At 37.0% G+C, this 14,373-nt stretch overlaps 1 protein-coding gene and 1 pseudogene across 7 annotated transcripts in view; one reads left to right on the forward strand and one right to left on the reverse strand.

Annotated features, from left to right (window-relative positions):
* Nucleotides 1–201: 201 nt before the first annotated feature.
* On the reverse strand, nt 202–723 carry LOC105082496 (ubiquitin-ribosomal protein eL40 fusion protein-like; annotated as a pseudogene).
* A 4,598-nt stretch (nt 724–5,321) lies between these two features.
* THSD7A (thrombospondin type 1 domain containing 7A) overlaps nt 5,322–14,373 on the forward strand; it is a 557,221-nt gene continuing 548,169 nt past the window's right edge. For 4 of the 7 annotated variants that reach the window (XM_074367421.1, XM_074367425.1, XM_074367420.1 and 1 more), the window contains exons 1-2: nt 5,325–5,523; nt 6,569–6,616. The gene's annotated coding sequence lies outside the window, so the exon portion shown is untranslated. Of the gene's footprint in view, nt 5,524–6,568; nt 6,617–14,373 lie in introns of all 7 variants that reach the window. The other 3 variants (XM_074367426.1, XM_074367427.1, XM_074367422.1) reach the window with 2 other exon arrangements.

Here is a 14,373-nt window from a genome sequence, read left to right on the forward strand (position 1 = left end):
TGGATGTACCAGTTTACAATCTCATTAGTTTTATGTAAGAGTTCACAACACTGCTCTGTCAGCCTTTTTTTTTTTTTTTTTTTCTTTGCTCTAGTCAACGAAAGGGAAAATTTACTGAGGCCCCAGGGCTGTGGAGCTTGGGCAGAAGACTACCCTGCGGGAAACGGAGGAGCCGATGGAGGAGGAGCTGGTGGAAGGGACTTACTTGACCTTCTTCTTAGCGCACAGGTTGTTGGTGTGGCCACATTCTTGCCGCAGTTGACAGCGTGGGGGTGCAGGCAAGCCTGACACTTGGGGCAGATCATCTTGTCGCAGTTGTATCTCTGGGCGAGTTGACCGAGGGAAGGCTCAATGATGCCGCCTCTCAGACAAGCACCAAGTGCAGGGCGGACTCCTGGATACTGTAGTGTGACAGAGTGTCCCCGTCCTCCAGCTGTTTGCCCGCAAAAATCAGATGCTGCTGGTCAGGCGGGATGCCCTCCTTGTCTTGGGTTTTAGCTTTGACATTCTCAGTGGTGTCACTGGGCTCAACCCGAGGGTGATGGCCTTGCCCGTTAGGGTCTTCACAAAGATCTGCATCTCTGCATCTGCTGCTCAGCTGCCTCGGTGAAGAGAAAGAAGGCTCTGTCAGCCTTTTAATTGTTACCATTTTAATACATGTTTAGTGGTATTTCATTGTGGCTTTAATTTGCATTTCCCTAATGGCTAATGATGTTGAGCATCTTTTCATGTATTTATTTGCCATCTGTATAGCTTCTTTGGTAAGGTGTCTGTTTAAACCATTTGCCCATTTTTAATTAGATTTTCTTAGAGTTTTAACAGTTCTTTATATATTTTAGATACAAGTCCTATATCATATACATTTTGTAAATATTTTCTCCCACTCTGGAGTAGGACTTTTCATTTATGGCACAGTGTCTTACTTGGAAAAGCAAAATTTCCTAATTTAATGAAGTCCAATTTATCTTCATTTTTCTCTCATGGATCATGCTTGTACTGCCATATTTAAGAAATTTTTGTTTAAGTCAAGGTCTCAAAGGTTTTCTACTGTTTTCATTCTAAGTGTTTTATAGTTGTAGGTTTTACATTTAGGTTTATGATCTATTTTGAATTAATATTTTTATGTGGAACAAGTTATGGATTGAAGTTCTTTATTTCTTTATTTTTATCTTTTTTTCCTTTTCTTTTCTTTCCTTTCCTTTTTGGCATATAGATGCCCATTTGTTCCAACACTGTTTGTTAAAAGACTATCATTTTCCATTGAATTGACTGCATCTTTGCTGAATGTCAATTGCCTATATATGTGTGCGTGAATTTCTGGAATCTAGACACTATTCTATTCCATTGATCTATGCACTTCTTATTCAATTGTTCTTTTGTTTGTTTTTCCCTTTGTCCTATCTCCACTCCTATTGTTATTGTGTGTATGTGTATTTGACATGTACATATAAACATATGTACACATATTTCTATATGTATTATAAAATATAGTTATTTTGTATATACATGTTTGAATTTACATAAATACTTTTGTATATAGTCTTTATTCTGCTTGATACTTCTTATAATAACATTCATAATATACTCAAAATATATTTAAATATTTTTATTGCTTTATGTAAATTTACCTAATGAACTGTGTCTAATTGCTCCATACTATCTGACAGTGTGCATCCACCACATTTCTTATCCATTCCTGGAAGAAAAGATACCTAGTATGTATATGCCTTCAACCTTCTGGAACTGCATGACACACTACAATGAATAACCTTGTGTAAACACCTTTGTGAAATTCTGAGAGAAATTCTCTGAGGGTAGAGCCACTGGGGTATAATTTATATACATATTCAATTTAACTTTATAGTGACCAACTTCTTCCCAGTAAAACCAGAACAATTGTATCCCAATCAGTTGTGCATGAAGATTCCTAGTTCTTTACATCCTTGACTATACTTGGTATTATACCACATCCAAATTTTTTCTGTTCAGTAGGTGTAGAAGTATAATATCTTTTAAATTTGCATTTCTTGGATTACTAGTAAATTTGAGTAACTCATATAAACTCCCTGGATTTCTCCTTGGTGGCTTGTCTTTTTTGTCCTTTAGGGTTCATTTTTTTTTTTTTTTTGGCTAATTTTTCTATCATGTTTGCTACCCTATTCCACTTTATTTGCAGAAACTCCTATATTCTAGGCTAGTATTGTTTAATAGAACTTTCTGTAATGATAAAAATGTTCTATTTCTTTCTGTCTAATATGATAGCGCTGGCCACATGTAACTACTGAGCACTTGGAATATGGCTAGTGGCACTAAGGAACTGAATTTTTCTTTTACTTAATTCCAACTAATTTACTTTTAAGTAGTCTCATGTGGCTAGTGGCTACTTTGCTAAAGAGTACAGTTCTAGACATCAGTCCCTTGGTGATGTTATGTACTGCAGTTGGCTTCTTCCTGACTCTCTGCTACCTTTCTCTGTGGTCTTTTTCATTCAACAGAAATCTTTACTTTTGATCTATTCAATCACATTAATTTCTGATTTAGGGATTTCAGTCTTAGGGTTTTCTTTAATAAGTACTTTCTCATGTTGAAGTCACAAAGATATTCTCCATTTTTTTACTTAATGTGTCAGTTAATGATTCAGTCTTATTTTCCTCTGTGTAATCATAAACAGTTTTCCCTCCATAACCTATTAAATAATCTCTTTATAACTCATTGCTTTGTGGAGCCTTATTTAGCATATATCAAAATTATGTTTATATCTTTCTGAGCTCTGTATTCTTTTCATGAGGTTCTCTGTTCTGCTTATTCCATATGCTTTTACTATTGTAGTTACCATGTGTTAATATCCAATAGGGCATGTACCTGATATTTTGGGTCAACTCTTTCAAAATTGCCTTAGTGTTTTGTATATTTTAATCTTTCATATAAACCTATTTTTAAACCTTAATCTTTATTTATTAAGATATCATTTATACATGTGTCCAGCTCAGTGAATGTTTATATGTGTATATAGCCATGTCATTACCACTTAGAATAAAAATGTAGAACATAGCCACCACCCCCAAAATCTGTCCATACCCCTTTATACTCAGTAACACTTCACCTCCAGAGGTAATCAGTATTCTGAATTCTGTGATTATAGGTTAATTATATATTCCTTTGGTCTGACTTCCTTCAATCAACATAATATTTCTGAGATTCATTCATGTCTTTGCATCAGTAATTTGTTCTTTTTATTGTCATATAGTATTCTATTTTATGAATATACCACTTTTTTGGTCTAATTTCCTGTTGCTGGACTTTTGGATGGTTTCCAATTTGGAGCTATTCAATGATGTGCTGGTAAAGGAGCTGAGGGTTATAGGGGAGGGGGATTTGTAGCACTGTACACACTGATTTGTAGTATTTGCCAATTGCCCTGATGTAAATAATTTCACCATGGCCAATTTCAAGCTGTATGGCTTAATGACAAGCTTGCAATTTTCCTTGTGAGCTTTTGCAAAGTGATTCCAACACACACCTGGAGCTATTATGAATAAAGTTGCTTTGAATATTCTTGCACAAGGGTTTTTGTTGTTTCTAGTGGTACATACGGACTAATTTCACTTGGGTGTGTGCTGATTGTGGGGTTTCTGGTTCGTAGGGTAGGTATATGTTTAATTAGTAGGAACTGATGGATTTCCAGTTTGCTGATAATTTTTACAACATATAGGAATGGACATTATCAAATTCCTTTTCTCCATATATAAACATAATCTTGCAGTTTTTCTTCTTGATGCATCAATGAGAAGAAATGTAGAGATACATTTTTTGATGTTAAAGTTTATATACATTGTTAATGTCAATTATATTTTATAATACTGTATTCTCTTTTGAACCCATTTTTGAATTTGATTAGCTAGTGTTTTAGGCTTTATATACATATATAGACTTTTTGGGCTAAAATGATAGCAAAAATATAATATTAATTTCCAAATTAAGATTCCAATTTAAAGTATTTAAATTAAGGCTTATAAATACCCTCCCACCCCCCAATTTCTGTTATTGCTTATTTTAACCTGACTTTCCTTATTTTTTAAGGCCAGAGTCCTAAAACCATTGCTTTCAATCCTGGCAATATATTGGAATCAATGTACTGTTGTAACAGCTGGGGAGTTCTTACAATTCCAGGTCCTCACCATACAAATCAGAATCTCTGTGGTTGGAATCTAGGTACTCTGATTTTTAAAGCTTTACAGGTGGTATATATGTACAGCCAGAGTTGAGATTCACTATTCTAAAAGATGTTGGAGTATGGGGCAGGGTGTTGTAAGTGTTGAGGAATGGCTGTGATAATCACATTACTCTCTGTTCACTCATAGAAGCTGCTGTGCTGGAGATGCCTAGGTGTTTATGAAATACACACGTTCACAACAGATACACAAATAAACCTTAAGACTCTCTATTATAAGATGATACTTCAGTCTTAGCCACTTTTATATCAGGTGTTAAGTATTGAAACATATTCTGCCTCATGCTGCCTTAGTTTTCTAGGAGCTCTCCTGTACCTAATCTAGCTCTTCCACCATTGTCAGCAATGACTTTCACCTGCTGATTGCAAGGTGTCAAAATTTGAGGAGAGGGTTAGATTAGATGGCCTGTAATTCTGCTCTAGCTATGCTGTTCTGTAATTCTTAGATGTTGTTATTATTATTATTTTTATTTAGCTCTCTGGATTAGTCCTGAAGCTTACCAACTAGCTGTGCAGTCATTTCAAAGTGATTTTGCTTTAGTCTGAAGCTTAAATTCAGGTTTATCAATTTCTGGGTCTTCAAGTCTCAACAAGGAATATAGAGTGTATTAAGTGTGTTGAGTCTAACTGTGTATTCTGGAGAGTTCATAAACCATCATCAGGTATGATCAAGGTTAGTGAAGTAGAGAAAAGCATACCATTTATAAGAGTCAGTTTGGAAGAGTGGGAAAGATACAGGGTCAAGAACAGGTGTAAGCAATTTGGAAGAGTTGCAAGATCAAAAACAAGTGCAGTTCTCTTTTTTACTGACTGTTGAGGAAGGACTTAATGTTTTCAGAACTTCAGTTTCCCCTTCTCTAAGATGGAAAACCAACTCTTACTATCAGATGTTAAGTACTGAAACATATTATGCCTCATCCTGCCTCAGTCTCCTAGGAGCTCTCCTCTTTCACCTAATCCAGCTCTTTTGCCACTGATCAGACCTGCGCGGCAGGAACGGGGTCGGCTGGGCGGAGGGAGGCGCGCCGAGCCCGCCACAGCTGCACTGCGTCTGGGACGCGCGGCCCGGGAGGCGAGGCGGAGGCGCAGGCGCAGGCGCGGCCCCGGCGTTGGGCGCGTGGGCGGGGTCCCGGCGTGAGGAGAACTCGGGCTGGACGCGCCGCCGGCAAGTTCCCTCCCGGGTGCGCGGGGTCGTTTTGAGTGTGGCGCCTGCTTGGCTCCGGGCTCCACACCGCGCCCCAGTCAGTCTGTCTCCTTCGCCCCGCTGCTGCGCCCGCCCCGTCGTAGGCTTAGTGAGTATCTCTGGGCCACGTGTCCTGTCGAGGGCGCCGCGGGGAGCCCCCCACCCCGGGCCCGCCTGACCCGGGCTACCCACGGAGAGGGTGCCCCGCAGGACCTCGACTCGGCTTTCTGGGGCAAGAACCCATAGTCAGCACAACTGAAAACTCGTGAAGTAGTTCTCCCTCTCTGTTTTTTAGGGGGTGTGTGTGTGTGGAGTGGAGTGTGGGGGAAACTTGACCCGAGGGAAACAGTAAATATATTAAATTAGCATATTTATTGTTTAGTTTCATCATTTCAAGCTGTCATGTTTTATTTCCTTGAACAAATATGATCTGAAGTTAGACTCAGTGGAAAAAGGAAGACCGTATTGAGAGTAAAATGGAGAAGGGCCTCATTAGACAAGCAAACGTAGTTAATGGAATAATCCTTTTCAGCTGAAACAGGCCTGGTTAACAAAATGGCAGGATAAGTCGTTTCAAAAGTTTTAAAATAAGTTCCCTTTATCTCTTGCTTGCCTGCATCTAGAGTTCATGTTGACTTTATATGAAAAGAAAGTTAAGGTTTACTTTGCTAATTGCGTTAAAACCCTGGCACTGTGCGTATCTTACTGAAAAACACTTTTGAACAGTTCTATGAATATAACCTATTTGGAAAGGGACAATTTTGGGGCCGGTGGGGTTGCTGGGGGTGGTAAGGAAACTTTTCTAGAAGAGACAGTGAATTTAACGCCAAACCTGTAAGTTAAGCTACTTTGATACAACTTCATTTTCACGTATGGTGGAGTAAAAGGAGTCAGATTTTTGTTGGAGCTTTGCTTACTCACTCTGTGGTGTGGGACAAGTCACTTGACAGTTTGGGGCCAGTTTCCTCAAACTTTAAATATTAGTCAGTGGTTTTATTAGTGGGAATATGCTGCTTATCGCTGTTTTTCAGACAGTACCTCAGCTTCCTCACGCCCAATGGCTTGAGGTGGACCAGGTGGAGGTAGGATAGGGCGAGATAGGGTATTTCCCAGGTGATTCTGATCATGGACTCTTCCTCTTCCCTCCCCATCAGGAGATCCTTGAATCCTGAACTAAAGGCTAGGTCTGGACCAAAGGCTGGGTGAGTTACCACGTAACTTCGTAAACTATTAAGTATTTGATTTTTCTGCCAAAGATTTTCCTTTAGTCATATTTTTTTTTCTTAAGCACAAAAGTAGTAAAATATACACTTACGCTGGGTGGAGTAGTGAATACCTTTGCATTGTATTTGAAATATCTGGTTGAAATACTACGTCTAACCATGACTATGGTGCGTATGTGTTAAATTCATGGGAATGTGTAGGCCTACAGTGTAGGAGTGAATACTTTCAAAGTCTTACTGGGCTGCAGGAAAATAGCGTTAGATGTTTAATTTCTAATTTGGTACACTTGTATGTTAGACTGTCTAGATGAGATCCTCTGAAAATTGGGCTCCCCTGAACCCCATCTCTGCCTGAAGATGTGCCCTGTTTTCCTTGATTTCTCTAGAATTTACCTTGAATCATTAGTATCTGATGAATTTTTTTGTTACTTTGAATACTTATTTTATCTTTGGTAGGCCATGCTTAGAAATGAATCTTACTTTTTATTTTTATGGATTGCTATAATACATACATGTTAATCATATAATATTAAGTTTGCTGTTTGATTAGGTCATGAATATACATATATCCATGGTATTTTGAAGGATTGAGGATTGCTGCCCTATTTTCTTGTGAATATTAATAATTTGAGTCAAGAGATCTCAGCCCTTGATGAATGTTATTTGGGATTGCTTATGTTGGTTGGATAGTCTGTGCAGATTGGATTCTGTAAATCTATCTATCAGCTATTTCTGAGGGTAGTTGGGAAAATTATCCCGTTTGTCTTTAACCTCTAAAATACCATAACATGGTATTAAAATTAGAGAATTTCAAATAAGGTATACAAGAATTGTGCCAGTGTGCCAGTACACCACTCACATAATATTTGGAAACAAGATAGTGAAAAAATCTAGTTTTCAACTCTGAACTTACCAGTTACTAGGAAGGTATATTAGAGGTAGCTAGAGGTTTGGTGAGGGTGTTGAAATCTGTGGACAGGCTTGTTTGGGTCAAATTATGAGTGGTTCACCCCTTTGCTATGGAGGAATGGAAGGGAACGTTTTTGAGGGAGGGAAATGTTTCCCCCTTACCAGCAATCAAGTTGAAGAATCTTCAAAGTATCCATTCATAGGGCCTGATAATGTTTCTTGGAGTTTTGGAGATTAATACTTAAATGTGCCTGAAAAGGTGAGACCGATGCCCCTGCCTGACTGCAGAGAGGTAGAAAACTGCACTAGGATCAAAATGCAGTGACATGCAGTGGGGGAAGGATGTACAAATTTGGCTGACTCTTGGGAAGAAGTTTGGCCTGAAGCCATTTTGAAAGTTTTTCTACCCAAGAGGACCGAAGGTGGATCTGTGGAAGTGAGTGGAAGCCACCAGCAGAGAGGAATGTTCCATGTCAGAGGAAATTCAGTGTTCACAGTGGATGATCCCTTGAGAAACTGACAATGTGTTCCCTCTCTCCTCAGTCAGGATTTGTCCTCTGTCACCCCAAGGACTCTGCCTCCACATGACAGTGGCCCCTGTCCCTCTGCCATTGACCCCTAATAAGTCACAGTTGTGTGGGGGCAGGACTAGGAGAAGAAAGCACCTAACCTGTCACCACCACAGGCTTCTTGGCCTGAAATGCGCTCAAGAGATGTTTCACTTTCTGTGAAGTTTAAAGTTTGGATTATTACATTAAGTGGACATTTCAGCTAGTGGAATGAAATTATTCTTTTGACTAAAGGGAACTAGAAGGTTGTAGACACTTCCTAAGGTTTTTTCCCAGGAGCAAGAGAAGAACTAGCACAGGGGAGGCTGAAAGACAGTCGGAGAAAGTTTTTTATGCACACTAAGGAGTCCTAACTTCTTTAAATAAATGGTTTATTCCTTAATTCCTTTGTCTTAAGCTTAGCCATGGGGTCTTGGCCAATGTGCTTAATCTGTCCAAAGCTTTGGTTTCTATGTCAGTACATAAGCATAATATTAGTACCTATCTCAAATCACAATATGTGAGAAATAAATTGTTACTAACACAATGCCTGACACAGCGTAGACAAGTACTGTGTTATCAACACCTTTGATTTTTACACAAATGTCATAACTCCTAGTTCAGTATTGGGCTCAATTAGGTGCTAAGTTGAATCAATTAGGTGCTAAGCTGTTAAGTTAAATCATCAGAATGACTTTGTAACAGAGCAGGATCCTATTGTCATCATTGGTGACCTTCTGATAATCTGTAATAGTGTTTGTAACTGCTTAACTGTATAGTGGTTTAAAGGGTTTTTCTCATGCTCTTGCTGACCAGGGTTGGACTGGAGAGGAGGGAGGCTTGGGTGGTCTGCCCAACCCTCTCATGGTGCTGTGCGCAGTGCTCATCCTCAGTGTCCTGCTCTTGCCCCCAGTGCCCTCCTGTTGACCCTCACACCTCAGAAACAGCAGTTGGGTGTTCTGTGCATAACTTTTTCATAACTTGCCTCAGCTGCACATGTCTGCAGTTTTTTTTTTTTTGTTTTTTTTGTTTTTTGTTTTTTTGTTTTTTTTTAGCACTTTATGGTTTTCTTGTATCCTGTTTTTCCAGGTGCAGGTCCCAGGCCTCAGCCTGCCTAAAATGCTAGAAGCATTTAGCAACCTGACTTTAAACTGCACAAGCTTTTATGTAGAGTCTGTCCTTGAGTCTCAATTTGGTAAGCGGGGTACGGAGGCTGTATTTAGCCTCCAACAAAGTGGCTAAGGCAACAGATTTCTGAGCTCGAGCTAGAAGAAAGTGGTGACAAAAAGGATAAACTTGTCTGATCCCTTTATTCTGGCTGCTGCTCCCAGGTGTGAGGAAGGACGCTTCAACTTGCCTATCCAGCCTTTTCTGACTCCTTCAGTAGCAAACACAATGAAACAACTTCTTAAAGATACAACTAAATATGGAGTTGAGAAAATAGGAGTACAAATCAGAGCCTCTGTGGGCCATTTTTTTTTTCCATTAAATAGTTTTAGGGGAAAAGTAAAACAAGAAGATTCTGATGAAGTTCAAAGCAGAGTCTAATTGTTGAAAAAAGGCAAAGCTAATACATCAAGATCAGATTGTATAGACATCCAGATCCTAAGGCCAGTGAATTATTTGCAGATACTCCACATCAGAGGCAGTGGCTGTGGATAATATGTAAACATGTGAAATCGCAGAACCACTACTTTGGCTTTAAACAACAGAGAAGCACTTAAATGGTGCTTGAATGATGACTATCCAAGAAATAATTACACTTTTGCTTTCTTTGGCTTTGTAACTTCAGTTTAGTAATGAAAAGAAACCAATATATTATGAAATTAAAGATGAATACTAAATACTAGAGGAGTGATATGTGTTTAGGAAGGCACTGAAAATGTGAAGATAGGTTTTGATAACCTCAGACATAAAGGCATGGCTTGGCTTGGCTTGGCTTTGGCCTTTCTGTTAACTTTTAGTAAAATTACACAAGCAAGTATCTGTATACCAGGGAGAATAACTACAGTTAATAAAACTCCCCAAAGAGAAGGCATCCAACTCACTTGTTCAACCCCACAAATTGAGCTATAATGTGTGTAAAAAAGAAAAAAAAATCCATGGTGCATTTTTCTGTTCTTTAAAGGAAGAAAAGGTACCTAGCACTTTGATCTTCTTGTCTCTAGCCTCTTGCCTTTTAAAATGTGATTTCAAGGGTACTTAATTCTCTATAAATATGTAATCAGTAGAATCTGACAAAATAACTTTGTGCAACTCCTTGTTCATTTTCCCTCCACAGCTTTATAGCTCTTAAATTAGAGATGAAAAAAATCCAAGTGTGGGAGGCAAAGGATCAGTGCAAATCCATCTGAACTTGAAAGAATCTTTTGATATTTCTAAGTGTCCATTTTGGGATGTACAGTGTCATTATATTTTCATAGAATAAACTACTTGTTTGCAATAACCCAAGTTTTGAAGAGCAGTAAATAATAAAGTTTTGGTGAAGATGTTAGAAATACAGATTCTATATTTTAAAACTTGCTTCTTTCCTGTACTCATCTTGTCTTCTGAAAGCAAGTGTTTAAATAAAACAAGCGTGGAATATAATTTTGAGTTGAAAGTGTACTCATAGGCTACGTAGTCCTACTCCTCCATTTTTATAGCTGAATCTTAGATTAAGGTTCTAGGTCAACTAGCAAGGCCAGGACTGGAAGCTAAACACCAGGTGTTCCCCTTTGTTATCTATGATAAAAAGCAGCCAAGGAATGTTAAGATTCTGTGACAATGTCTTATTTTTATTATTTAAAAGATTTGGTTTTTGGTCAATTTTATGTAAGTGATAATAGCCTAATTTTATGTAATATTAGTCTTACTTAATGAAGAAATAGGAAGTAAATCATTTATGTAAATTATCTTAGCTTAAAGGTATAAAATACTAGTTCGAAAATGTGAGAGAACATTTGAAAGTCATTTGGAAAAACCCATAGGAATTAATAGTCCTTTCTTTTTTTAGTAGAATATGGCAGTCTTCCTTAAAATGCTCATTTTTTCAGCATTTTCTAGATTTGAACTTTTGTTGAATTGAAAAAATAAAGTCTTAAGGAATGTGAACCAGCATTCATACTTAAATTAGTCAATTATTTTTAATAGTGCTCATTCTATAACTTTAATTTCAGGGCTGGATGTATTAAGTATTTGGTTATGTGCTGGTGTGTGTACTTAAATGTTCAAATTCTGGTAAACTTGAGTAGTTCTGAGTTACTTGGTGTTTGTCGAATTTATTAACTACTTGGCATACTTTTTTCTTAACTGGCTTTAAAGGTGTTTACTGGATTATATACTAAAATAATTTAGTTTAGTCATTTATAATCTGCGATACTGTATATGTATAGAAATTCATTTCCCAATAAAAATCCAACCTTACTGTGAAAATTTTATAGATAGAAAAAGAATTGTTTAATAAATAATAAAATTGGCAATCCATTTGAAAGAAATCAGACTGTGATGAATTAAATTATTAATTATTTCAACACTAATTAGGCTATATTTAAACTATAAAGAAGATATTAAACTTGTCAACATAAATGATTTTCTTTAGAAGGGCTTGAAAATTTCTAGAAAATTTAGAAATCTCATAAGTATTCGTCTGCTCTTCAAACTTCTTTAACTAATTTCTCTTCAATCACCATGATTTAAAGTAAAACATTATTTTGGGTATAAAATGCCCTTAATTTAACCAGCCTTGTGGCAAACTTGTTGTGAAACTGGATAAGTAACAATGAAAGCTGCTATTAGAGACAAATGTAAAACACACTGAATAGTTTCCCAGGAATTTCCATGTGTTTAATGTATAGTGATGTTAGAATCACTGGGAGTATTTGAAGGAAGATTTGGGTCATTAAATAAAGGGTAGATGGTAGTTCATCCATGTTAGTTCTTGAAATTGGCTGTAAAATGCATAATAAAATAAACTCCTCCCATTTGCTATTTTGTCCCTAGGTATCTTTGATGCTGTGCATGAGAACACCAGGCTGAAATAGTGGGACTTAAGTACTTAATTAGGTGATTCATAATCAGATATTAAATGTAGGAGTGTGGGGCTTCTGGAAATATTTTAAACATTGTGGCTAATGTGCATCATAATATACTTAAGGCATGATTGAAATTGGCTTGTCTTCTAGTAACAATTCAAGAATACAGCGTTGCATTTGGTTCTTTTACAATTATATTGTCATTAACTTGAAATCATCATTGTTGGTTCATCACAAAACAAAGTTCTTGCCAGCATAAATCATTATCAGCATTAATAGTACCTTCAATCACACACATAAGAGATTTGTTGGGAGGATGTTGCACTCTTGATTTAAACAAAACTAGCTCATTAATGGTGAAAAATGTGGATTCAGGCAGGCTGCGTGCAAATCTTGGCTTTACCATTTCCTAGCTATGTGATTTTTGAACTTATTAGTTATCCTCCCTGAGGCTGAATTTGTGTGTAAAGTGACATATTTATACATTCTTCAAAGCCTTGCTGTGAAAGCTAAATGACTTAATAAATATAAAGCACTTAGAATATTGCCTAACACGTAGGAATTATCAACAAATATTAACTACCAACTAGCCTCCCTATTGGATTTTTGTCCTGGTGTAGTGCTTTTCAAATTATTTTGTGCTAAATTTTCACCTCTTGCTTTCTCCTCTTAATTTTCCCTTAAACAGATACGAATCTAACTTTTCTAAGACTAAAGTATATGTGTATGTGGTTATATAAAAATATACAAAGAATCTGTATGTGTGTGAGAGAGAGACAGATAAGTAATACTTTGGTGGACGACGCAGCAGAAGGATTTATAGAGTTTCTCTTTACCCTAAAGAGACATCTTCTTGCTAGGGGCAATTGTGTGGACTGTTCTACGTATGTGCTTAAACACAAGGTTGACAAACCTTAATCAGGGAACAACAGAGGACGTGCACACCTCTCATTGTATACATTAGATCACTTGTTCCCAATCTTTTTTGAAGATTCCTTTCTTGATTACAAAGCTGTGAACTAGAACATAATAGTCAAAGAATTTTTTTCCCCAAAGTATACTAAAAATTCAGTGTAGGAAGGTTCCAGTTCAGTGGTTAAGATTGAAGATTGTCTTTGCTACTTTATAGCTGGGTAATCTTAAACAAGTTACTTAACTAGGACTCCCTCTTTAAAATGGCTTGAATTACACATTTCTCATACAAATGCTTTCATATGATTCATACAGTGTTTCTCATAGTTCAGATGTTTAAAACGGGAGCTAGCAAAGAGTAAACAGTGGAAAATGTGATTGCAGTTCTATATCTAACTCTTAACAGTTGTTTTAAATGTTTGGCTTTGTTTGCAAAGGGAACTAAGAAAAACCCACAGTTAGTTCCTCTTTGATAAAGAATTCTCTAAGAACTTTTCTAGTAGTGGACCAATACATCATCTGTGTATACGGACAAGATTTTTTTCACTGACAGTAACATATGCAAAACAGCTGTCTTTAACTCAGAAACAACAGAAATTAATGCCAAGATGCAAAATTAGGTTGTATCCCACATTTGAAATAGTTTTTGATAGTTTGTGCAAAAACCTCAATGTCACATCATCTGTCACATCATGTGTCAGTTTCTCAATTTTCTTACAGAATAATCTTAATCAGCTCAAAAATCATGAGAAACTGCCTTGGTCTTTGGTTTTGCTTTGGTTGTGAAACAATCAAATACTTGCTTGCAAGTATCAATTCTAGAGAAAACTAACCACATCTTGTCCTGCCAAGATCTAAACAAAAAAAGTTACTTCTTATAGGGTAAAACAATTTGTGATTTCTCTAGTGGCAGTGTTAAAAATTTTTTTTGAGACTTTGGAGCATCCATTAATGTAGGAAAAATAAAAGGACATGGTTATTTCAAAGACATGTACCCTTAAAGTTAACCTTTGCAAATGAGCTCCCTAAATCAAATCCCAACCCGGCAAGTTTTGTTCTTTGATAGGGTGACAAAGTAGAAAAGTTTTATTCTCCAAATATGCAAGTCCAAATTTTATTAGAGTTTTTCTGAACATTAGATAGTAGAAACATGTAAAATGAAAGGGAATGTGTTTGTAAGCTAAAAATGAAGAATTCTGAGTGAGCAATTATTGAAGTTTTCATCCTCGTGACTGGGGACAGCTGCAGGGTTAGAGGCTCATGGTAGGTCACTCAGTGCTTATGGAATATCCAGTGTGTATTGAGTTCTGAATAGCATAGAAACATCTATGGAATATATTGAATAATCACAGAT

The sequence above is a fragment of the Camelus bactrianus genome, chromosome 7 (genome assembly GCF_048773025.1).
Source record: "Camelus bactrianus isolate YW-2024 breed Bactrian camel chromosome 7, ASM4877302v1, whole genome shotgun sequence".
Lineage (NCBI taxonomy): Eukaryota > Metazoa > Chordata > Mammalia > Artiodactyla > Camelidae > Camelus > Camelus bactrianus.